At 36.7% G+C, this 26,831-nt stretch overlaps 1 protein-coding gene across 1 annotated transcript in view; it reads left to right on the top strand.

Annotated features, from left to right (window-relative positions):
• OCA2 (OCA2 melanosomal transmembrane protein) overlaps positions 1-26,831 on the top strand; it is a 189,865-nt gene that overhangs the window by 162,694 nt on the left and 340 nt on the right. The gene's annotated exons all lie outside the window — the stretch shown is intronic.

Here is a 26,831-nt window from a genome sequence, read left to right as displayed (position 1 = left end):
GAATGCTCTTTATATTAAACAGTTGCATATCCCGCATCAAACCCTATGAAAGTAAGTATTTGTGCAGTAGTGTGGTGCAAACTATGTTAAGAATAATTCCTGAGTTATGAATTTATTTTTTTTTCAAGATTCTTTTGTTTTTATCTAAGGTCAAGAAGCACTGTAAGTAGCAATGTAGACAAATGAGGTTTTAGCTTGTTTATTTTTAGGAAAATGGGGGGAAAATACTATTTCAAACCTTCAAATATGAAGATATTTCCTTTGGCAACTTGAAATATGATTTATGTGTATCATGTGAAGTTTTTCATATAGATTAAATTACTCCGATATCTGAATATATTCTGATTATGTAGAATCCTCTATAATCTGTAGGATTCTACAGTGTAAATCTACATTAAACTAATCTGCCTAACCACACCTGGAAACTATTAATTGCCAAGGTTTGTATTCATAATACATGGGATGGATTTTTCTCTGCGTACATACTTTTAGCTGTGCTGAATGCACAGGGAGTGTGGAACTCCTACACAGGTAAAGTTTGGCAAGATGAACCCCTTTCTTGTCTATTCTAACCAACTTTTTCTAATTTTATTTCATATTCAGTACAGATGGCAAAGGGAAGCTAGAGAGTTGGAAGGGAAAAGTTAGATTAAAGAAACTAGGAGCTATGCTGAGGCATTCTTGAAACACGAACAACTTTCATGCATGGAAATAGTAGTCTTTTCTTCTTGAGAGCAGGAAGAGCATTCCTGTTCATATTTCCTTCTGGAAGAAAACAGGGGGTGTAGGAGGTAGGTAGGGGTAGAAGAAACAAAGAGAAAGAAGGAAAGATGTACCCAGGTCTCAGTTCAGGTTGGAGCTGGTACATGGACTTCTAGAACATAGCTGTTTGGAGACTCAGACTGCTCATGTTCTTCGAGCAAGGCTGCGTATACTGCTATTAATATCTGGCTTCTTATTCTCTGCTGCCATTGTGTTGAAGTTTTCAATTTAATGAGTTTTTACATATGGATGAATATTGAAACATATGAACTAAATCAAATGTGCATCAAGATAGAGTGACTCCTGTAGCTAACCCACAGTTAGTGAATGCATGAGTTTGTATTTTACCTTATATGTAGGAAACCACATTTATCATCTTTTCATTAGAGCAGTCCTTACTAAAAAGTGACATCTTCTAAAATAGAAGATTAAAAATCTTGTCTTTCTGTAGATTCTATTTTAACGTTGTTGTTTCCGTAGTTCTTTGCATATGACAAGTCTGTACAAGTTTTCTGAATTAACACCGCTTTCAAGTTACAGATCTATGATAGTTGTTACATAAGTGGATATTGCAGTAAGAAATTTATTTATAGACATGTTTAGACTACTCGAATGCTTTTGCATTTCTTTTTCTAATAATCTGTAAAGAAAGCTGAAGAGAAGACAAAAATCTTACTACATCTATGTGGGTGAGATGGAAAAGTTTTGGGAAGTGCTTTGTGAGACTTTCACACTATGCTTTTTCTTTTTTCTTTTTAAATGAACAGAATCATGTTTTTATGAAAAGATTCCTAAAGTATCAACAAAGCCCAGGATTTTAGTAGCAGATTATAATTTGTGCCTAAGAGTGGATTTGAAAATCCACAGCCAAAAGAGCAGTGTACTGCTTCTTCAGAGTCTCTTTAAATAGAAGCCATATAAAAACTTAAAAAGTGAATTAGTAGAAAAATCTTCACGGAACAATTTTTCACTGGTAGGTGATGGATTTTAAACAAATACTCTTTGTTGACATGTCTGGCCATGAGGATTCATATTTTACCACTAATAATATGGGATGAAATCAGCTAGGAATATTCAGCTTTCTATCAAGCTTTTAAAAGGTAAATAGATTACCTAATTTTTCATTTCACTGAGTTTAATTTCCACCAGATCCATTAAAGCTAGTTTCAGTTGTACTGTATCTCAATGTACAGAATTTCATGGTTAGATATAAGGTATAATTAAAATAGGTCTTATCCAGTTTTAGGGGCATCTGGACTGAAAATATGAAGATTCTGTAGCTGATTAAACTTCTGCAGCATTAAGGCAGGAGTTCATTTGAAGCCTTTCTGGTTTTGCATTGAGGTAAATATGCTTTTGTTAAATGCTAAAAGGCACGAAATGAAGGTCATATGTACTATTATGCTTTTTAGGCATGTCATGATTTTACATTTTAAAAAAGCTGGAGCCTATTAAATCAGAGATATTTTTCTGTAGTTAAAAGAGGTCAGTACATTATTTTCCCAGATAATTCATCAACGTCAATAGTGCTAATGAGAATTTAGGCTATGTGTCAAGAGTTAGTGTGTCTATGTCTCTGCTGCCACTGTGGTTTAGTACTTGTTTCATTCAAGATCATTAAATGAAAGGTTTGCTAGTGCCTTACAAGCTGTGAGTACATCCATGTGAGAAGAGAGGACAGAGTATCTATAGTTTCTTTTGAATGACTGCACTCCCTGGTGATCATGCCCACATCATATTGCCAGCTTGTTTTGATAGCTAAGATTAGAGGAGTATTCCTGGCAAGAAGAGAAGTAGGATTGAAACTGTCTTTGCTGCTTTTCCACACCATGTCTTGGAGCTAACAGCTGGATTGAATTCCTTCTTGTTACCATCTCGGTTTATGTAGCACATAGAAAAGGAAAAGGTCTGCTCTTTATAGATGTGGTACCCAGTGGACCTGTGTGTTGTGTAGTGGAAAAAGAGCTGTATGTTATACAAAGCCGGAGGGGCAGGGGAATCTAATAATGCAAAATCTTCATTGTAGCTTACTTGGTTGAGAAACTGTTTATAAAAAGGAGATGTTTACACAAATGTGGGAAAACTTTGGTGTATTTTTTACAGTGGTAGAATATGAGAAATGTAACAGAAACTTGAAAAAGAAAAAATAAAGCAGCAAGTCTATGCTGTTACAAGTATAGTTTTCTGAAATGTGCAGATTACTTCTGAAATCACATCAGCTCTTGTTCTGCCCTCCCCCCTCCCTGTGACCATCAGGGTTCAATCAGTCTAGTCTGACTTCATTTTTCAGTGGAAACTGCTGTTCTCTTTAGAAAGGAGATACTCTTGTTACTTTCTTAATTAGGGTACAAGCTGTTTTCCTTCCATGATTTATTTTATTCTGGAAGTCATCTGTTTACTCTGCTTGATGCACCAGTACATACCTTCAGTGAGGTATAAACCCCTTTCCTCTCCCTCTGACTTTCTGGGAGAGAACTTTGTTTGGGACTTATAGTTGATCCTACCCTGTAGGTTAAAATGTATGTTCACAGACAACTAAATTTGACTGTTTGTGGCTTCTTACTTGGTCTTGGGTGACATCTGGCCCAGAAGTAGTTAATCATTCTGAGGTTAGGTTTGAGGTTGGCAGAGCTGAACCCAAGGCTCTTTCTCTTGCACAAACCGTAAGAGCTGTGTTTTCTGTCAATCAGGTGGTCAGATCAGATCCTGACTTCTGGCAGCCATGCATTACGACCATTCATAAAGAAATAAAAATGAGCTAATAACAGTCTTGCTGAATATTCCAAGCTCTCTGTGTATAGACTTGTGTCTATATATAGAACTTGATGGAAGCCTTTTTTTTTTTTTTTCCTTTTTACAGTGGTTTCACAGCCGTGTGTATTTCACAACTTCTTTATGCTTTAAGATTTTTTTTTAATCTCTTTTCCAATTTCTCTCTTAGAAAGTCTGGCTACTATATAAGCTTTAATTGATCTTACCATTTTTGTCTTATTTTTAGTGTGTTCCAGGAAGGTTCTAAATTTCTGCTTTGGCCTAGATACTTGCCTTTCGAAAAGCAAATGCAGAAGCTGTATTGAAACACTGTTTAGTTTGTTAAATAGCTGTGAAAATTTCCCTTACTCAGGTGCTGGTTGGACTGTTTGAAAAAAGTAATCTGATTGCTTCTCAGATACTGTCCCCACTATTTGTGGGAACCCCGTTTACTGTTTCATGTTTTGTTTCATGTGTCTTGGAGGGGATTCACTTTGAAATAGCATTCCATTTTTCTTTTCCCAGTGTAATGAGATTTTTAAGTCTGAAAAGTATGCTCATCTCAGCAACAGAAGGAGGTTTTTCTGTAGTGATAGTGATATATAAAATGTTAAAAGAAAGAAGGTGAGTAGTATAGTTATGAATAATCAAACCAGGGAGATGATATAAAACCAAAATTGAGACCATTAAAAACATAGAAAACACTGCAAAACAGTGAAAGCCAAAACCCAGCAAAATAAAAAATAATAATAATAAAAAAATCTGTTGTATTTCTTATATATAACATATTGATGAAGGGTGTTTATAGCAAAGCCCATTTGCAGAGACTGGGTGAACAGTCAAATACAGGTTTATTGTTTACGGAGCCCTCTGCTTTTCCTGTATTAGTGAGTACTCATTGTAATTGGTAGTCTCTTACTTTAATTCAGAAGACTTCGCATTGTTGTCAATAGTTCTATGCACTATTTCCATTGACTGTTGCAACCAGAAGGTGGTCATCAGTATATTAGTGAAAATAACATTTTCTGTATTATACAGTTAAATAAAATCCCTGAGAATAGAATCATAGAATAATTAGGGTTGGAAGGCATCTTAGATTATGTCTCATTTTTAGACCTATCACAGTATGGATTATTTGGTCTAGTAGCTAATATAGTGGCAGTATTTCTGTATAGCACATGATCTGTCACATTTTATTACTTAAGGGTAATATTAAAAAAAAATAAAATTGCTCTTACCTGTCATGGACAAGGGAGCAAGGTAGGTTCTTCGGGATGTCTAAGATTTAATTTTGAAGTTAAAAGTCTGACACCTACAAATTGTGTGTATTTGACAAGTAAGGTGGGTTTTTTTTTGAAGGCTTTACAGGAATATCTTTTGACAGATTGACTGTGTAAGTCTTCATGTTGTTCTAATAACTCCTTTTTAATGGGAGAACTTTAATTGATGTCAAACTCAAAATTTCAGTGACAGATAATGTGCCTTCCCTTAGTTTAGAGGTTAAAAATAATTGACGCTTTTGTAGGCACAGAAAAAAAAACACCATAAAAATATTAATTTTTATGACTATTCAGATAGGAAAAGACAGAAATAAACTCAAAATGACTGGCCACCTTTTCCATAAGTTTTGAGATAGTGAGTATGACTATTAATAAATACAATCAACAACCACTACTGAAAGAATTAAGGAAAGTGTTATAAGCCAGCGCTTATCATAATTACTGTTGCAAATGGAGCAGAATTACAGGTTTTGAAATTTAAGTTTTCTGATTATGCAGAAAATCTGAAAATACTTTTCAGAAATGAAGCTAAATTCTGAACTATTTGTAATATAGAAAAAATATTATATTTCCTTTTTAATGCAGATGACTATAGACAAAATTCACCATTTGCTAAAATAAATGGAGAGGAAGTTGTGCACATACAGTGTGGTCTATGGTACTTTCAGGGCCATGGCAGCTTTGCAGTGTAATTTAAAATCAGATTGTTTACCAGCATAAGCAGTGTTGTAGGCTGTTTTGCCTGCTGTATACTGAGTAGTAAGACAGCACAAAAAATCGCGTACCTAAACTTATCAGTATAAATCATATGATATTACTTTAAAAGAAGTTTACCCTGGTTGGTGACTTTTCTGGTCACCTCTTGGGCGAACCTTCACCTCACAGAAGTTACAGATTTTCCCTTATGGTATTGTTACTCCAGAATTTTCTACGTTTTCCTTGTAAACAGCAGGACAACTGTTAGAAATAGAATACTTAACTCGAAATGTGACTCATCATACCTGAGTTCATCCATTTAATTCAGCCTATTCATTTGTGTTTCTTCTGCAGTCAGTGGAGAGGAAAAGGGAAGACTTGTTCTTATATATTAAAGGGATATCTCCTGATGAGAATTACTGCTTGAAGTCCCTTTCTTTCAGATGACTAAAAATAAACCCATAGTGTTGTATCTTAAATGATGCAAAGTGCACCTTTTGTAAACCATATATGTATAGCTCATTTTAACCAGCTCTTACACAAAGGCTGCACTGTAGCACATATGAAACAGAAATACTGGTACATGACACATTGCTTTTACTACTTCCTGATTCATGAGAGCTAAAGGGTAAAATTATTAATTTATCTTGACAATTTTTAGTGGAATTTATGCATGCATGGGGTATGTCTATGAAAGGCGTAGTAACTGAGTGTAATTCTACATTGATATAGTGTATTTAATTAAAAGTTAATATTTCAATTTTTTATTTAACACTTCAACTAAAAAACAAGTAGATCAAACACACACCAACTTTGAAATAATTTAGTCTTCAAACCATTCTAATTAATTTTCAAATACTATTGACCAATTCAAGCACTAAATTTTCAGGGTTATTTTTATTCCAGAAAAATGTAGAACAAAAAAAAAAGCGAATGAATGCACTATTTCAATAGAATTTTATTCTGGCTAATCTTCATATAACAGGAGTATCTTGATACAGTTTACCCAAAGATGGGATTCAGCTTGAATTAAAAATCCTGATGTGATAAGAGCTGATCATCTAAAATACCATTGGAGTTCCCAGCTGGGATGTAAAGCTTTATTCACTTGCCTAAACACACATATATTTTAGTTTTGTATCTAGGGCATCTTCATGGGTCTGACAGATATGACATAAGATAAACGGACTATCATGCCATCCTCAAGTGGCAGCTGGAACCTGAGTGACTCTGTCTTCATATCTCCAAAAGCACTGCTTGCCTTTATTTAGGCAACTCATTTGAGTATCTCACAATAGACTTGGTGGAATCTAACATGTGGTTTGTCTCATCCTGCAGTAGACTCATATATTCTACACTCTGTTTACCGCATTGACTAGATTTACCACTATCTAACATGGCAACTTAGACAAAAAATACTTTCACATATAGTTCCTGTCTACATGCATCTGAACCTAGAGCTGAATCCCAGCATAGGTTTCTCATCATGCATACACTGACACGGAACAAAAGTTTTTCAAATGAAAATGCAAAAGAGAAAAATGAGTCATAACCAAGACAGCAACATATTAATGTAGAAACTGTGTACACAGGAAAAAAAAAAATTAAAAAGGATACTGCAATACATTTATGTATGTTCATTTTGCTCTCTACTGTTTACTCTTTGTCTCTTACTGTTCCTCTGTACATATCTCTTCCCTTGCTATTTCCTGCCCAGTAGCAGGTAATGTTTTCCTCTCCCATAGAGATGTGTGAGAATAACAAGACAGATGAGATAGATCCCTAGTGCTTCCAAAGCTTCTGAAAGGCTATTAGGTCAATGGTCAGGGCTTTTCAGCATGGTATGTCTGAGCCAGGTTAAAAATCTGTATTTCATCTAGCTAAATAAATGAAAGGGACTTTACATGGTAATCTCATTCTCTAGTCAATCACCTGCTGGTTCAGGGCTGGTGAGGGTCTTGTTATGATTTTTATGTTGAAGATGCTGAGCCTGGTTTGCTGGTAGGCAGGGGACAGCGGTGAAGTCCTGGCCCTCGGTGCTGCAGGTTGGGGCTTGGACAGGACCTTGGCTTCAGCAGGATTGTGTGGCTCTTTTTCCCTTGTTAACTTTCTCTCCGTGTATGCTTTCCTGCCCAACACTGGAATGATTATAAAAGGGCAGCTCATGGGGAGAACAGCTATATGCTGATGAAGGTCAGAGTCCTTGGGAATATGGGATCTTGAAAGGGATTCTCCGACTGTGCTATCAGTGCAGACTTAGTGAAGATTGTGCTTGGATGCTGAGGCGACCACTCATAGTTGTTGTATTTCACTTTACATAAAAAATTTATGTGCAACAAGCAGGCATCAGTTGTCCACTGTATTTAAGAGGTATAAACGGAAGTAAGGACACTGTCTTGTTTTCACATTCCCAAATGTAAAATATATTTAGTTAACAGCCTACAGTTCTTTCCCAGTCAGCCATTTAGTCCATTGGAAATAGTCCTTTTGCTATGTTTGCTTCACCTTAAAATTCTCATCCCAGAGCAAATTTTGTGTATATTTTCATGCTGCTGTTGTCACATAACATATTTTTATTTAAGTTCTGCATTTATCAGATTTAGACCAAGATGCTCATGATGCATACCTACTGCAAATTTCAGACTTGATGAGAATACCTTCTGAAAGAATCATGCATTATAGATAGACATAATCTGTATAATCTTCAAGTCCAATCATGCATAAAATGGGAACCTTAAAGTTTTACTGGCTAATGAAAATTTTTGCTGCACAAGTAATACAAGATTAGCTGTTTATAGTTCATGGAGACGCCTGTGGTCAGAGCAGTATTCTCTATGAGACTCTAGTAATTTTACAGTTTTTACCCTGACTTTCCTTTTTAACGATTCTGTGCCTGGCTTCATACATACCTTGTTAAATTCTTAGAGAATTGGTCTACAATTTTTCCTTAGATAAGGATCTTCAGATAGCATCCTAAAATGCTCCAAAAGATCAAGGAAATTGTTAGTTGAGATTTTCTCTCCTCATGTGGTAGTTTCCTTCTACGTCATTGTTTCAGTTGCTAGTGCTGACTCTCAATAAAGCAAATCTTAAATTTTCAGTTTAGCATGTATGATTTATGATGTTTGCCCCGCTTCAGCTGGGAAGGTTTTTACATACTAGTCTCTACAAAGTATGTTTTGCGATCTAGATGCTGTCTTACTTTGGGCTATAGAAATGGAAATTTGAAATGAAAACGTCTGTTCTTTCTAGAATCTCTGACAATAACCTCTGTTTACTTGACCAGCCTTGAAGGAGAATGTATTCTTAGAGAACCTAATGGAGACATTAATATAACAGCTTTGGGTTTTTATTTCAGTTTGGCGTCTTTTTTCGTAAAACATTTTATCTAATTAAATACAAAGTCCATTGGACATATTTTTAGTTCGTTAGCTAGAAATAAAACAGCACTATTTTTATAGCAAGCAATTAATGCATATTTTAAAACTTTTTTTTTTTTTTTGTAGTATGGATCAGGATTTATTCAAAAAAGGGTTTCATTTTTGTTTACCGTGAACATTTGATATGGGAATTGTAATGCCAGAGTGGTTAAGGTTGGAACTAACTTCCCATTTAACAGGTGATTTTTCTAACTGTGTTAACATAAATGTTCTTACTTGAATTGGCCTAGAACCTGCTATTCTATATGAAGAGGGAAAGTTTTCCAGAAAGTGTTTGGTCTTTATACAGTTCAAGGGCCACAGTGATATGTATACCATAGAACATTAGGAAGTATGTAGTTCACAGTAAATGCAAGAAAATCCCTGATATGTACAGTTATAAAATGAAGACATCCTTCCTTTAAAAGGAGCCCAAAATCCAGGTTTAAAAGGGTTAAAAGGGTTGTTTACTACTCTAGAGATGAATGATGAATGGGGTTGTTTTCAAGTAAGTCTTAGTACTGGGGCATCTGGCTGTGATGACAGTGGGAGAGAATACACTGGTCTGGCTTATCTTTCAATTTCACTGCCAGAAAAACATGGCCTTTTACAAAGAGATAGCTGGTGTTTTATGCACCTTTATGCAAACTGGTAGTGGAAGGATGGCATTTTTTAACTACATTGTCAGTCTATTTGAACAATTACAACAACAACAAAAAATCTTTTTCTCCTCAGGATTTTTTTTCTTATCTCTAAAAAGGTCCTTATCTGAGCAAATACAGGTGTCAGGGCAGGATGAGATAGACACCTCTGTAGTTTTCATTTGCTGTACTGGCTGGGCATCCACTGACTGCAGTGAGAACTTAGCCTCCTCCCATAGTAGCCACTTGAGCTTAAGTAGATGAATCTGGAGTTGAATCCCACAGTCCAGGACATTTCAAGTGACTTCAGTGTAATGCAGATGTTCCTGACCTTGATCAGCTGTAGCAGTGTCATCACAATTACATGGCTAATGCAGTGGAATGTACTGAGCTCCAAGACGCTTGGACTGGACTGCTGCTGGTACCTCTGCTTGCAGATGTAATGCTAGCTCAGCCCTGTTCACACTGTCTACATTGTGCTATGATCTTTGGTGTAACTGATGACATACAGCCCAAGGAATCTATCTTGCTTTTAAGAAAAGGAATCCCACTTTTAATGTTGCATACCATTGCTCTTAACCTTGTTTCTGAGATAGATGGAAATATCAGAGGCTGAATTGGTTGTTGTTATTGCCAGGGCTGATCCCATCTCATTCTAAAAAACAAAACATTGAGGACTGTGATTGCTGAAAGTACATATAGGTGGTCTAATATGTCTCACTTGAAGCTAATGGGCATTATTGAGGAGTCTGGGGGAGGGCAGAACTAGGCCAGACCATTCCCTTTTTGGTAAACTCAGCCGTTGTTCATGCCTCTTTAAAGGTCAGTCATTTATGGAGCAGATATGAGTCTTGCTAATGATAGCGTTGAACAAGAAAAAATATTTTCCTTGCAGTTTAAGGATATTTCCAGAATATCTTGTGCATTAGTTTTATCTCTTCCTGTGAAAGGACATATTTTTTCTTAATGCAAACATTTAGACTGCATGCTGTCACTATAGCCATTGTTGGATTATATACAGAGTTTATGAGATGGTTCAGTAATGTGGTGATATCCAGGAGGTGATACAAGAAATCTAATTCAAGAAATTTTCTGCCAGATGATGCCTTGCTGAGAGGTGATTACAAGGCTGCCTATAAAATAGCAAATGGCTCTTGGGCCACTGTCTACCTTTGAGAATAAAATGATCTGGTTAATCTAACAATATCTGTTGGTTTCTGATATCACTTTTTTTCTGCCGGTGTTTGTTTAATTCAAATGTAATTCACAAAAACATACATTACCAAATAAGATGCAGTTACATGAATTCATGTAACAGAAGTTCACTTCCCCAGACTGTAAGGGTTATCTATCATTTCCCAAGGCTATCATAATGTTGGTAGCTAACTTGCTCTTGATTGCCAGGGTTGTGAACTGACACAGTTAAGGCAAAATTTTTCAGTATTACAGAATATTTCATTGTTCTTTTGATACCAACTCAGTTTGTGGAGACCATTGTGTTTCTTCTGGTAAGTGCTTCTTTAGTTTTCCTCTAGAAACATATTGTGCTTCTGGTTTATGCTCTATTATTACAAGGTGGGGTTATTGTGTAGGTAGTTCTATGAGGATTGCACTAATGTGCATGTTCTCAGTGCAGAGCTGCCTATTCCACCCAGGCTTGCAGTGCTGATTTGTTCAATTCCTATTACTACAGAGCTGAGTTCTTTCCAAGGCTCAGCACAGTAAAAAGCCAAGGCACTGTAAAAACACTGATCAAAAACCATTGTACCTGTCCAGCCATTTTGTAATCTGAGTATAAGATTGTTCAATTGTAACGAATACAAAAAGTAGGCTAATTTAGGCCACTAAAGTGAGATATTTAACCTGCCCAGTGCTTACTGTGAGGTCAATATAAACCAAAGATTATCATAGATTTCATATCGCATCTGCATGGATGTTAGCTTAGCACTAAAGTATCAGTAACTATATCAAATTGGAAGGTTGGAAAGGAACACATCTTGGAATTGTAATTTATTTAGCCCAGTAATGTAGTAAAAGATAATATTCTACAAGTTATTTTGGAGATGTTGCAGCAAAACTTTGTGAACAGCAAAGAGAAAAACAGATATTGCTCTCTGCCAAAGGTGAAGAAGGACCTGATACAGATAAGTGGTGGGAATGGTCAGATGTGGTTTATCCCATGCTGGAGTAATTTTCTTTCTGCTCTTCATTTGCTACCATTTCTATATAGAGTGATAGCAGAGCTGTAGCTCTTTTTATACCTTCTTCTTACCTCCTTTGCATTTAGCCACACATAACAGTATTTTAAATACACTGGATACATCTTCTTTGCTCTCCCTATTATGCCCTAGACCCAGTTCTGCCTGGCCTTGAAGATGGCTTCCCTTCAGTCATGAATAACCGACCTTTTGTGATTTGTGTTTGTATGTATGGGACCTCCATTATTATCCTGTCCTTGCACTCTTGGGAGATGTTGCTACATGTTTTGGGCATAGAGCAAGCATAAGATTTGTAGAAAAAGTTTTATCAGATTTACTAAGTATAATGGGAAAAAATGTTCATGTTGATCTGAGGATAGATAGGCACCTCAGTGCACATATATATGCATATAAATGCTTATCTCTTTCTGATAACTGCGTGCACTGCTGCCTAGGTTAGGAAACACTGTGTTAGGTGATGTTAGTCCAACTGAGAAAGAACACAAATAAATACTAATACTGAGACTGCAATGAAGATGACTGTGTACTGCCGGTTCTTCCAGGGCAAAAGGGAATGGAGGAATACGGACAAGGTGACTTTACAGGCAGTTCTAAGGGAAGCCCTACTGTGCTGGGAAGCATGTGGAAGTAAGGTGCTAACATGAAATATGACAAATGATGATGAGGGCTAACAACAGGACGGACCTGGAAATATTGCACTGTGAATAATCAGATAATTAATGAGGTACTAGTCTATGAAAGTTGGCAAAGTTTCTGCTTTCATCAAAAAAGAGCTAATGGAGAGGTGCAGAGAGAGTCCTGTAGTGATTGAACTCTTGGATCTAGAGAGCGATACTTGGTATTTCTTGAGGCCAAAGAAAAGGGCATGGAGAAACCGAGGTGAAAGAACCCTATGTCAGCATTTTGATTATGTGACCAGGCAGCAAAGAACCATTTTGTTTCCATGCCATAAATGCATGTACATGCAGGCCAAGGAAAAGAAACTTCATGTCTGGTACACTGACATTCAACAGGCCATTGGTTAAATCTGCACTCGTGTCATATGTTTACATTGATTTTTATGTTCTGGCATTGTATTAGTCAGAATGCAGAGTTAAAGAGTTACTAAGGTAATCACTTAAAGGTTACTAAAATTATCCTGTGCTTTGAATATTGTACAGAAAAATCTAGTGAGTACATTGTTATGACACAAATTATATTTAGTCAGTGTATATTCTGAAGTGCTAGCAATTAGTATGTCAATGCATAGAAGAATTTGAAATATTAAATATGTGTTGAAGCTTATCATTAAACAGATTACTTCAGTGACACTTGTGCGATTGTTTATTTCCATTGTAACTGCCCAAGCATTTAGAAAAAATCTTCAAATGCATTTTGCATGTTTAATAATTTCAACAAAGACATACAAGCAGCTCACTTGTTCTTAGTATTGTGACAGATATTATTCATCATAAGAATAATTGGGCTTTTCAGTTATGAGGTGGACTTCTAGAATATTAATATTTGGCTTTGTGGGATTTCTGAACAGTATTCCAAATATGTAACTGGAATACAAGCTGGATACAGAAGTATTACCGCTTTAGGCAATAATGATAAATTATTCACTACTTCAGCAATGTTTCCATGTTCACTACATATACATCTGCATAATGAACTGATTTAAATGCTCCTTTTATTTGAACTTTTTAAGAGATCATTTATTAAGTCATACAGCTGTTTTAAAATATTTTGGTAAACGGAACTTCACTTTTCAATTTACCATTAAGGTCTGAGTCTATACCGTGGGAGTTTCAGCAGCAGCACACTAGTTAAAATCAGCTTGAAATTTACAATCGAATTGTGATAATGTTTTTTCTTTTTTATAACTTAGTAACCAAATTTAAGTTTTTCCATTTAACTTAACAATTCCTTAGGGATTACATGACATTTCAAATAAAAATGTATATTAATTCATGCCAACTTTTAACTTCACATTTCTTTCTCTTTCCCATTACCTTCCCATGCCTATAAGCATCTGATAATAAGTTGGAGACTAGAAGTATATAATGTGAGCACATACAAGCTAGATCCTTCTCTCTAATCATGCTTAAGTTATATCAAAGTAAGCTATTGGCACCTCTCAAGATCAGTTAGCTACTTGCAACAAGTGTGTTTCAGAAAAAAAAGAATGCTTTTGAAAAGCTTTTTGTTCCTGTCTTTACATCAAAACTTAACTTTTAATCTGGTTTCCTGTGCAGCCATACTGCTGTGAATGTGTCTCTGTTTCCCACCTAATAATTTCTGAATGTGCTATGTGCTTATCAACTTCAAACACTTTTGACAGGGGAGAGGATGGTGGGGAAAGGGGCTTGATTCCTCAAATATAATTAAAATTCCTATAATTTCATCAAAGTTGATGACTGGGAAGAGGTAAAGAAACCCTACTAGTATTCCCACTGAGACAAAGTGCAGTCTGAGCCCACACTTAACACACTCTAAAAATCGATGCAGGTAAGCATCATTATAAGTTTTATGGAAGAAAGCTCCAGTTGGAGCTCCAGTTGGAGCTTTCTACTTAGAAAGTCAATCAAATTTCAGACACAAATTGATAAGAAATAAGGCTTCATTGTTTTCCACCGTTCATAAAGCTGCTTGTCAGGAACGATTCATCCCACCTCTCTGTTCCATTCTACAGTGTTGATATCTTTTATTTCCATGCCCAGCTCTCATTGTAGTCAACTGAGAGAAATAACTTCCAGAAGGTGATTCATTTCAGAGTATGAGCTATACACCCAGAAGCAGGGTTTAAGCTTGTAGAACAGCCAGGTGGAACTTAGTCCTATTCTGACAAACTGTACATCATAAGCTGGAGATGAGTGAGTTGGTGGGAGAAGGGACAAAGGGGAGTTTGAGAAGTTCAGCCAAGTAGAGAGGATTGTAAGAAGGGAAGAATTAGTGCTTAGCCATTTCTATGCCTTTTGTAGTTTGACTCAGAGAGATAAAAAGCCAAACTACCTTTAACTCAGTGTCTTTATTCCACCTGGGAGATAATACAAAATTCGTATACATTTTTTTTTGTATTGAGCAAGGTACATCTGAATTCTCACACATGTAATGTCACATGTATTGGTACAAATTGGTTTTGTTATCCAAAAAACCCTATGTTTGCAGCTTCATACAGTTATTACATCAAATGCCAAGTTTCCAGTTAATTGCAACATGCCAAATTTGATTAGACAGTCACCATAGTTGCTGAATAAGAGTCTTGTTCAAACATTGTTGAAATTAGAAAGTGATTTTCTAATTAAATAGGATACTTTGGTAATTATCAGAATTAGTCAGAAAGTGCTGGACTGAGAATATTTGCTTGGAGAAATTCTGTGTCTCTAGACATTGTTTTGAAAAGCAAGTCACAAGAGGTCCAGACACAAAGGTAACTTAAATGGCAGGAAAAGTCATGAAGTTTGTGAAACTTAGAGCACGCTGTCAGTATGAATCTTGTATACATTTGACATATGAACCCTGACTAATAAGCCTTCCTAACAGAATAAATCAATTCTTCTCAGCTTGAGCTTACTTTATCCCATGCTTCATTTTTTTTTTGACAAAATATCATACAGATATTTGGAATTACACCAAAATCATAGTTTCACATGGCATTTCATTTTCTCAATTAATTTGATATTTCTAATAGAATGATCAAAGTGATTTTCCCTCTGTTACTGAATAATGTGTGAAACAGACTATCCTGGTGTCTCCCAACATGATCAGAAGAAAAAAGGATTTAATATTTATGTTCTTTTCATTGTAATGCATTTGAAATTAGAATTGCTCAAAGAAAGAAGTGCTTGTCGTGGAATAACAAAATAGATTTTTATTTTCTTGTGCAAACTAGATATTATTTGTTACACAAAATGTGATATTATTTACTATATTCTTTGCTTTTTTGTTACTTGAACTTGGAAGTGATTTTTGATAACTTTAAAAACTATGATCTTCATGATTATATTTACACTCAGGAATATTGCATTAATTTAAACAGCACTAATAAATCTCTTGAATAATAACTTCATGGTCAATACTTGCAGTTGTTCAGCTTCACTGATGGTTACTTAAATAGGGGTACCTTAAAGTTGAATGCAAACATATTACATTCAATAGGCTAAAATGGTAATGGTTATGTAATGACATTAGTTTTAAACTAATAATGACTAAAAGCAGCTTTTCTGGGAGAAGATACAAAACTTATTCCTGAAAAATAGACAAGGTTTTGCATGTTTGGGGGTTGTGGTGGGTAGGGTTTTGGGGGGTGTGTTTGTGGTTTTGGTGTTGATTTTTGTGTTTTTTTTTTTTTTTGTCTTTTGTATCAATTTTATTCTACTTACCTTGAAAAAGTATAAGAAAGAAAAAGGGAATAATTCATCCAGGAAAGTTTTTGTTTTGTTTTGTTGTTTCCCCCACACCCCCTTTACCTTTTAATTGGATCACCTTAATGGTTATCTGCCATCTATAACAACTAGACATTGAACTTCTATTGATGCTTCTGATTGACTTGCAGCACCTGTGAACTGGTCATGTAGCTAGCCCATGGTAAAACATCCTCCTAGTAGTAATTACCTGCCTCTCCATACTATTTTTTTTCTATCTTGTCCATCTGTTAGGTCTCCTCTTTCATCTTATAAGAAATCTTGGTGTATCCATTATCTTTGGTTTGTTTGGACTATGTAGAAAAATAATGTAGTCTAAAAATCTTTATAGATAGTATTTGTTTCAAAAATAAACAAAACACTTCATTTTATGGCAAATTTCTATAGCAGAGAAGTTTGAATTATAAAAAGGTATTTCAACAAAACTGTGGGTAAGCCTCAAATTTGCTTAATGCAAAGCAAAAAAGCATATAATCATCAAAAGCTCACTTTTCCAAAATGTTAGTTTCCTAAAATACAAATACACTAACTGCAAACATTGTAAAACCTATTTCAGCAGCCCTAATGCATTTATTTTTGCACAGTAATCCTCACTAGGTTTGTAAAAATCTATCTCATTAGTAGAATATTTATATGAGAACTGTTCAAACAATTCATAAGAACAATTCACAAGAACAATTCACTACCAGGAATACTGAGATTTTTACTCACCATCAGTACATGCATCTCTTAAAGTACTATCAGGGATGACATACTTCATTGATTTTCTCTTCTAGCCATCCACAGTGATTTTAATCTTCTTAAGCTCAGACTCACTACACCTCATTACACAGATGTGTGGGAGAGGAAAAAGTATCGTTTTCCCAAGGAACTGAATCAGTTACACATATTTGCGTTTCCTAGACTTCAGAATGCTACAATGGAGGATGTGGAGAGAAAATATATTACTAATATACAATGATAAACTCAAGGGTATGAATTTGTGAACTCAAAAAATCATTAGCATATCATGTTGAATCTTTATGCCACACTTTATTATAGCATTTCTTACTTCTTTAGCAGGGCATGGAGGGAACTAACCTGTCTGTAAAGAAGGTATTCCCCTAATAATCATAGAATCATGGAGTCATTTAGGCTGGAAAACACCTTTAAGATCATCAAGTCCAACCACTAACCTAGCTCTGCCAAATTCACCACTAAACCATATCCCTCAGTGCCATGTCTACACATCTTTTAAATACCTCCAGGGATGATGATTCCACCACTTCCCTAGGCATCCTGTTCCAGTGCTTAATAACCCCTTCGATGAAGAGATTTTTCCTAATACCTAACCTATATCTCCCCTCGTGTGACCTGATGCCATTTTCTCTCATCCTATCACTCAATACTTGGAGAAAGAGACTGACACCCACCTTGCTATTACCTCATTTCAGGTTGCTGTAGAGAGCAATAATGCCTCCCCTGATCCTCCTTTTCTCCAGGCTAAACAACGCTCATTCCCTCAGCTGCTCCTCATAAGGTTTGTTCTCTAGACCCCTCACCATCTTTGTTGCTAACATCTTTGACACACTCCTGCAACTCAACATCTCTCTCATAGTGAGGGGCCCAGAACCGAACAAAGGCTTCGAGGTGCAGCCTCACCAGTGCTTAGTACAGGGGGATGATCACTGAGTAGTGGGGGATGATGATAGTGCTGGCTACACTATTTCTGATACAGGCTAGGATGCCGTTGGTCTTCTTGGCTCCCTGGGCACAACCTGGCTCATGTGCAGCCGACTGTTGAGCAACATCCCCAGGTCCTTTTCTGCTGGGCATCTTTCCAGCCACTCTTCCCCAGGCCCATAGTATTGCATGGGGTTGTGGTGACCCAAGGGCAGGACTGCTCTGGGTTCAGCTGTAACAGTTATTTTCCCCCACTTCTTAGTTGCTGGTGCAGTGCTGTGTTTCGGCTTCACTTGAGATCAATGCAGATAGCTCACAAATATTTTGGTTGTTGCTAAGACTCCCGATATCTACCTTGTTCGTCTTTCCACTGATTCTTAACCATAAACACTCAACCCTACCGTTACCATCATTAAGCTCTAGACAATTGAAACACTCCCCACTACCTCTCTTTCTTTGCCTATCCCTTCCAAAAAGCTAAAGCCATTCATTGCAGCACTCCACTGTGAAAGTCACAACTGGTCTTTTTTAATTTTTTTCGTATGAAAGCAGTTTTGATGCAGGGCATTGGCCTACTTAATGTCAGTGACTAGATGAACCATTGTCCTCATTATTGTTTAGTTCCACAAACCATTCCAATGAATAGAAAGCCTACTCTGCCTCTAGGACTTTCATATTAATGCACCAGGGAATGGATTGTTAGGGACCATCTGGAGGCTCAAATAGCCTTGGCAATAAATATATTAATTTTGTCATTACTGGACCAGAAACTCATGTGAATTGAAGCTGTATAAACTAAATTTACCAGTAGAATTTGCTAGAAGGTATGCAAATTTAATTTTGCAGAGTTTATCTCCACTCTGGTAAATGTAACAGTAAACAACTTGTCTAGCTGCATATTGGCAGTAGCAATAAACATGGTGCTTGCAATTCTTTGGTCTCTTTGGAGCACAAACATTAGAAACAAAGTCAAGTATGTTACTTTGCAACACAGAGAAAACTCAGCTGACTAAAGATGAAGCTAAAATTCAGTCTGCAACATATTCCTTTTTGCCAACATACAGCATGTAAGATCACTTCTTTTCAAATAGTCATAACAATGCTGCCTTGCAAAAAATGGAATCATTACTTTGATTATAAACTACTATAGTTTAGACAGCTCACTTTGGAGCTTTAACATTGAACACTGTATTTCTTGGGAGTATCTGTTAATGGAAAAGAGACATAATATACTCTTTTAAATGGACTATACAGATTGAATTGCTGAAAAAAAATAGATACAAAGCATTTAAAAGGATATGTAGATTTTAGTAGTGTTAAAACTTAGGGAAAATGCTTAAATACAAAGCTGTCCAGTAAAATTGATTGAAGGACCTTTGTATCTCTAAAGAAACTGTAGGTATGATAGAAAATACAATGAATAATAAAAAAAAAGGCACACAGTTTCTTCTGTTTTCCATAATGACTTAGAAACAAACCAAGGCAAAATAGAGGTGAAATAAATTATCATTATCTTTGAAGGGAAAAATCTGAACAAAAAAGAGGAAAGTGTTTCTAAATTATTAGAGTCCATCCACTTAATTGATTGGAATTTGGAAATAAACTAGTGTAACCCAATATAATTTCTGTATGTAGAACATAATGCTAGTATTTTCTTTCTTGTATTTGCAACATCTGTTTTTTTCAGGATATCAATTGTTTCTCAACATTGGAATAAAATACTCTGAGTTAAATGCAAAAATTGGTCAAGTTGCAAGCACACAAGCATTTGCCCATTTTTAAAAAACAACACAAAAGGCACATTGTTTTCTTTTAAATATCAAGATTTAACAACACAGAAACCGAGTTGCTGCAATCATCTCATTTAACCTGTAATAGTACAGAAGGTCTGAATGCACAGCTCCCCGTTGAAATGAGGACTCATAGTCTTGACTTTGCAAAGGCTTCTTTCTCTTCATAAAACCAAGGGTTTGATTAATCCCTCTGGAAGCCAGAACGCTATACCAATGTGTACAAGATTTCTTCCTTCTGGAAACTAAGGAAAGATTGGCCCACTTCAAGTATGAGTGTGAACAGATGATCTCTCATTCGTAGGCTAGTATGTGACAGTTGGTTTCAGCTGGGAAAACTGGATGTGTTAGGCTGTCATGGCCGCTTGACACCGTATCTCTTGTTACGCAGGTTATATCAGTTATACAGATCTTAGGAAAATGTTGCGGGCTTCCTCTGCTCTTTGTTTTCCTGGATTTCACATTGCCTGAAGGATTGTGCAATCCTTCTTGGGGAAAGAATGTGCTTGCCATATTCAAACTTCATTGGTCACTCTTGATATTGGTAGTCAGATAGAAAGTAAGTGGTGCTATCTTGCTTTGGGTAGTTACATCATTCATGTCAAGAGCAGCTAAACTTTTACTTGAAGCTGCAACTTAACTGTCGAAGACCCTCAAAGGTATTTCATACCATAGGGCAGGTAAACGGAGAAAAGCCAAAACTTTGATGTGTGAAGTAAAGATGGGTACACAGGGGGATCGTACTGTTCTGTCATTGTATTGGCTTTTCTGCAGTTAGAGAGCTTCCAAAAGAGACTATGGCTGAGATATCTGGGGTCACTTGATTTGTCTGTTTGACTCCTAATCCAGCAAAGCACTTAAATGTATTTTCTAAATTACGAAGTAGTTATTCCCATGCTTAAACAAGTGATTTTAGTTTAAGACTTTTTTCTACAGAAATATCCCACTAAAGCCTAATCCATAGAGCCAGGTAGTCCAGATGAGCTATATAAATTTACTAAAATACATCTCATCATGTGCAAAGGTCTTAATCTAGCTTCCTTTACATCCTGTCACAGCAATGAGCTTGACTTAAGTCATTCTCTTTCTCATTTAAATGTGAGGCATTTATGTTGGCTCTGGGGCCTTTAAGGCTAAATGCTGAAAGTTACTGTCTCATCCCCCTTTGTCACCTAGATAGAAGGTTTTGAATACCTTGTGCCTGTGGCCAAATTATTAAATCAAATTTGTTCATTTAAAGGGATATTAGAAGGGTAGTGGAAAAAATAACTTCCACAAATTTATCAGTGTTATGTTGCTCTTCCCCAGTAAATTATCACTGTTAGTTCTATCTGTGTTTTCAGGTTTGGTTTTGTTCTTAGCTTTTATTCTTCCCTGGCTCTCTGCAGGATTTCACCATTTCCTATTCGAATTGTATGTTTAGTTTATAAAAAAAGGTCAGATACCGTTGACATATCTATTGCCTTGTTGATTTTTAAATAATCAGTTACAGTATATTTTTTTCATAGAATTTATGTGGTTTCACTTTTTTTTCATGGTGTTTCATACAGGTTGCTAGCTTACTGTGTATGAATGGGTTTTGGATAGTAATCAGAGTCACTTGTTCTGAAAGTCCTGTATTTTCTTTCAGTTGTACCACAGATACTTCAACAGATATTCTTCAATAGTCATTTGAATCTGCCAGGTGGAGCTGGCAGGCCAACTATTCTCTAACAGTGAAAGTCTGCACTTTTTCTTTAAATAAACAGAATTTTGGAGGGCCAAGGAAAGGCTTATTTCTTGTTCTGCACATAAAAATGTTGAGGCTACAGAAAAACACCTTTAGGAGGACATTCTAGATAGTGGGAGGCAAACCCTAACACCTTTACATTTTCTTGGGATCTGATTTCCCTTATCTCAGGTTCACTCCTGGCAGGGACTCTATGGGAAATCTTGGCATAGATTCAAAACAGAATATCATAAAAAAATTATAATTTTAGCAATCAGAAGAAAATAGGATTGTAGGTTTTGTTTTGTGATTTAAATTACATAGTAACTCCTGTGTATGGTAACTAGTAGGTAACCACACTGTAATTTTTAGGTAATTCCAGACTATATGAAATTCACAGCAATTTAATGTTGAATTAATGATCACTTGCAGTTTTAGCCACCTGTTTTCTGAGCTACAACAGGTGTCTAGATTTGAAGGAGCTGTGGGCATATGATGCATATTTTGAATCTCTTTTCTTTAGGCTTCTAGTAAAGTCCATACTTTCAGGTAAACTGGGGCAGTATGTCAAAGACTGGGAATGATGGAAAGATTGACACAACCAAAATGACATGAGACTCATAAGGGAGTCTGCATTGAAGGAAAGGGAAAGAAGAAATAGGACAGGACAGTGACCACAGACAGTAAGAACAAAAAAATTGACCAGCAGGAAAATTCCTAGTGGCTTTGGAGTAAGGCAGACAATAAAATAAAATAAAAAAATAAAATAAAAAATAAAATAAATCCTTTCAGTTTCCGTCCTTTCCCAAAGCCAAAGGAAAAAGGTAGGGAATCAATCAGTAGAGCAAATAACAATATTTTGGGATTTTTCTTCCCCCCAAGGAATTCTGAGGTTTTCTTTTTTAACAGTCATGTCCCAAACCAGGCAGCACAGTGCACTAAACCTGGGTCTTATACATACAGGGTCCTGCTGGCTCTTAAAGCATCACAAAATAGATCTGCTAGGTACTGTAGGAGATCAGTTTGTCCACGAAAACTCAATTCAGACACCAAAGGCTTCACTATTATTATTTAGCAAATAATATTGGATAAACTTATAACCTAAGAAAACTGTAATATTCGTATCTGTAGATACTCATTAAAAAATAAATTAATTTCTCTTGCAGTGAGGCAGGATCAGAAATAACTAGGTCATTACCAGTGAAAAGCTTCGCTTCCCTTGCTGGTTTTGTGCGCATATTTGACTTCTAATACGTACTTCACACTTACTTTCACAGAGTTTCATTTTGCTCATTTCAAATTCTCACTTTAATTTGTTAAGAACATGCTGAATTCTGGTCTCCACAGACATCTCACTCACACTGGAGCAATTTGCAAGCTTTTCACTACTGGATCACTGATGTTATTAATAAGTAGAAGTTTGCCCTAGACAGATCCCTGGGGTTCTCACTTGAAATGCTCTCACTACCTCACACTGAACTAACATCTGCTTGTTAGATTTAAGTTGGGTGACTTCATTTAGATCAGTTTTACATGTAAGCTTCTACTACACAGATGAGGAGGGAAGAGTGGAGTGAATTCAAGATCCTGTTATCCATCCCTTCCTTTTGTCTGACCTTACTTCATCTCTGCAGTGGTGAAAACTCCCTGAGCTGGCTGTGCAGAGTTGGTATGAACCTTTTGTACTGTGCAGGGCATGTGTATCTTCTGTCAGCAAAGAGGGGGAGGCAAGAAAAGGCTGCCTAGTGCCAGATACAAAAATGTGGTTTTATGCCAAATATGCTAACTAGTGTTTCTTATTAATCTGAAGTCTGATTGAAAGAAAGGTTTTTATGACTTCTAAACTCTGCTGATCCTTTTTCATGGACAGGAACCACTGAATGACATGGTGATTTTTGACTCCAAGGAGTATGCTGAAAATGAGAGTTGTTGGAAGTGATTTTTACATCATTTAAAATGTGTTCTGAGATTTGGTATCATGATGGAAAACACAGGTACCTAAACGTTGTGTTGCATGTGGCCTGGACAGGAGATGTGTCTTCCTTTGAGGGAGAGCAATGGTACTGTAATAGCGTAGTAGGGCTTGAACCAAGTCAAGTAATCAATTAACTCTGTAGTAACTAATACTTACTGATTGAGCTTTAGCTCGCCTCTCTCTGGTACACATATTCCACATGGAATTTGTTCCAACTACATTAGTGCTCAAGCCAGTGAGCCTGAAATTCAGGCCTCAAGTTGAGGAGTAATTGTCCATGCAATGAGAATAGCAGCTTTGTAGTTGTGCCCTATGTAAACATCCACACTAAATGAAAGGAGATTCCTTCCCAGACTGACTGTGTCTGGCTCCAGCTAGACATTTCACTGTGGTAGTGGAGTTATGATGACAATTCCTGCATCTTTGTATGTGGCCCTGTATAATTCATACATTGTCTTGCATAGACCTTCGCCAAGCTGGAACTAGCTTTTCTGTTCTCTTTTCAGGGGTTGAGTAGCCTGTGAATCTTTTTGGATCCTTCCCTCTGCTTGGCAGTCTTCACAAAGCATCACGTTGCCATTCACTGCTGAGCTGCTGTGTGTTCTCCAGTGAGGTTTGTTAGGTTGCATTAGTGCAGATTAAGATCTGTGCTGTTCCCACACCTACCAGTTTGCAACCTGCAAGGTCAATAAAACTCTTTTTTCTGTCAAACAACAGCCGGTTTTCTTATGAGAGTTGTAGCAATGTAGCAATCATGACGAGCCTGTCATGTAGGCACAGCTGCAGGGAGCATTCATTAGATATACTGAAGGATACAGGAGGATTTTTTATCTATCCTATTTTATTCCTACAGCCATTGCTGGTTTTGTTTTTTTGTCTTATCTGGACACTTTTATCTAAGTTAGATTAGGGAAGGCCAGAGATCAGATTTGCTGAAAGAAGGAAAGAAAGGGTCTGAGAATTAGTTAGTTAGCCATGAAATTAATTTATTTTTTCTATAATAATTCCAAGAGATGATCTAGTTCTTCTGTTTTACAATACTATCAGATGGATCATAGTTTAGTGACTGAATAATGATGCAGCTCTTTCAAGTAATGAGTCATTCGAAGGCAAGGATCTGACCAGTTAGTCTGGAAAAGAAGTAACAGTCATCTGCAGCATATTTATACATGTTCATGTGAACAAAAAAAAAGAAAAATAAATCTTCCAAATGCATTTCAGACTTTTTGGGTGTCATGATTTAAGCCCAGCCGGTAACTCAGAACCATGCGGCCGCTCTCTCACTGCCCCCAGTTTATATAGTGGGCATGATATGCTGTGGTATGGAATACCTCTTTGGCCAGTCTGGGTCAGGTGTCCTGTCTCTGCTTCTTCCCAGCTTCCCCTCCTCCCTGGCAGAGCACGAGACTCACAAAGTCCTTGGTCAGAGTAAACGTTACTGAGCAGCAACTAAAAACGTCGGTGTTATCAGCACTGTTCCCAGGCTGAAAGTCAAAATGAGAGCACTACACCAGCTACTAAGAAGGAGAGAAATGACTGCTACTGCTGAACCCAGGACATTGGGAAATATCTGAAAGCTATGCCAATCCTATGACCTTTTCTAACAATTCTTCTTACCTTTCACCATTTGGACCCAGCCAGCCCTTCTCTCACCTCCTCTTCCTTTCTCTTTTCTCAAGTCTAAATACCAGCATAACATTAATGTGTTTGAAGCCAGAATAGCAATAATAATGCCTGTTACCAAAATGGCAAAAGAGGCCACCACAGCAGGTCCTAAATCCCAGAGAGATGAAGGAGAAAGCCTTTGGAGCCAGGCATGGGAACTGTCCTGCTGGAGCATATCTTGCAGGCAATATTGATTGGGTCATGGATACAGGGACACTCCAGCTTCTTCGGGGGGGATGTTAAGGACGCAGAAACAGGATGATCTGTCAGCCCTGAGACCCTTGCCCTTTGTGCATTTACAGTCTTGCAAAGGTTTCCTTTTTGTTCTTGGTTTGCCTTTATTTCTTCTGATATGTGAGATGGGCTCACTTTGACAGTGGGTCAAGAACAAACATTAAGCAGGCATTATGGACTTTACTACATAATTCCAGCATTTTCTTTAGAGTGTTTGGGTTTTATTAATTTCTTAATTATTCTGCAACTTTATAGGTCAGAGCTGATTATTTTGTGCTTGCAGTGACCCTTATTTCTGATAAAATTCCCTTGTCAGCAACTTGAATCAGTGCCTGTTAAAGGTAAAAACACCTCTGATCTGCTGGTGAAATCTATGCCTCTTTCAGTCAGTTTTTCATCAAAACAGCAATGAAAGAATACTCATGAAGATCTCAAGTTTTAGAGTAATGTCACAGCTGCAGGTGGAAAGAGCAGACTGCGGTGAGCCATTGGGAAGTTTTATTTTCATTTCATGTAACTGGTTTTAAACCCTGATTAAGTGGAGGCCAAACTGAATGCCTGAAGAGGCCCCTTCTAGCTGTGGCTTCCTAAAGAAGGAGCTATTCATCCACTCAAGCTCAGAGAATGGTGTCCTCCTTTCATGTATAAAATTAACATCTCTCCATCAGTGCTCTATGGCAGAGGGGAACGGGCTGAAGAAACTTTCCTAAGGGCTCCTAACGTGCAAAGCAAAAAAGCAAACTAATATATCCAGTTGTAATAAGTAGGCCTTACTTCAAGGAAGAGACTAAGTGAAAAGCTGTACTTCAGAGAACACTGCCATGTTTGGATGAGGTGTATGGGATCTAGGAAAAGAAAGTATGTAAGGAGGGTCGTTTGTGGCGTGATCGTTTCTCATCTCAGTTCTTTTGATTTTAGTAACATAAACCAAATAAGTGTGATCACAACAGTGGTTCTTCATAGCCCCCCAGCATCATAAAGTAATTCTTTTAAGTTACAGAAAACTCTCTTCTTTTCACATATATAAAGACCTACAAATCCAGCAAAGTAGGACTTGGCCTGCTCTACAACATCCCTTCCAGCTGTTTGTCTCTGCTGCCTGTGTTTGTCAGTCTAAAGACAGCTATAAAATCTGGCTGTTGTCTGGAAAGCTTATTCTGTGGTAAAAAAGAAATAGCTGTTTTTATAGAACAGTAAAGTTTTAGCACTTTTACATCTGTCTGGCGTTTATTTCCAACAGTCCATTAATAATCAATCTGTTAAACCAGGCAAGAGGTATGGAAGAGGAATACTAGCTGTACGTGACTACAGGTCAACAGGGAAACAATTTAATGAGTTTCAGCCATAGATGAAGTTATAAAGTGCCATACTAGGATTACACACCTCATCTGAGGTCATATGCATTAGAAAATCTATTTTGATGCTGCATAATATGTAAGAATCATTATTTTACCTGGATAATTGCATGTTGTCTGGGAAAATATAAAACACAAAAGGAAACAAACAAAACAACAATTTCTGAGATTCTGAGACAGAGTTAATTGGAAGAGATTTCCTGAAACCAGTGAAATTATGCTACTTTTGACCTTTTATCTCTGAAATAGGCTGGAAGTGGAAATGTGA

The sequence above is a fragment of the Pezoporus wallicus genome, unplaced genomic scaffold, assembly GCF_028554395.1.
Source record: "Pezoporus wallicus isolate ANWC-B61680 ecotype Strahan unplaced genomic scaffold, APGP_CSIRO_Pwel_v1 contig_5787, whole genome shotgun sequence".
NCBI lineage: Eukaryota > Metazoa > Chordata > Aves > Psittaciformes > Psittacidae > Pezoporus > Pezoporus wallicus.
Note: the sequence above shows the minus strand (reverse complement) of the source record. Positions and strands in the feature narration are given on the sequence as shown.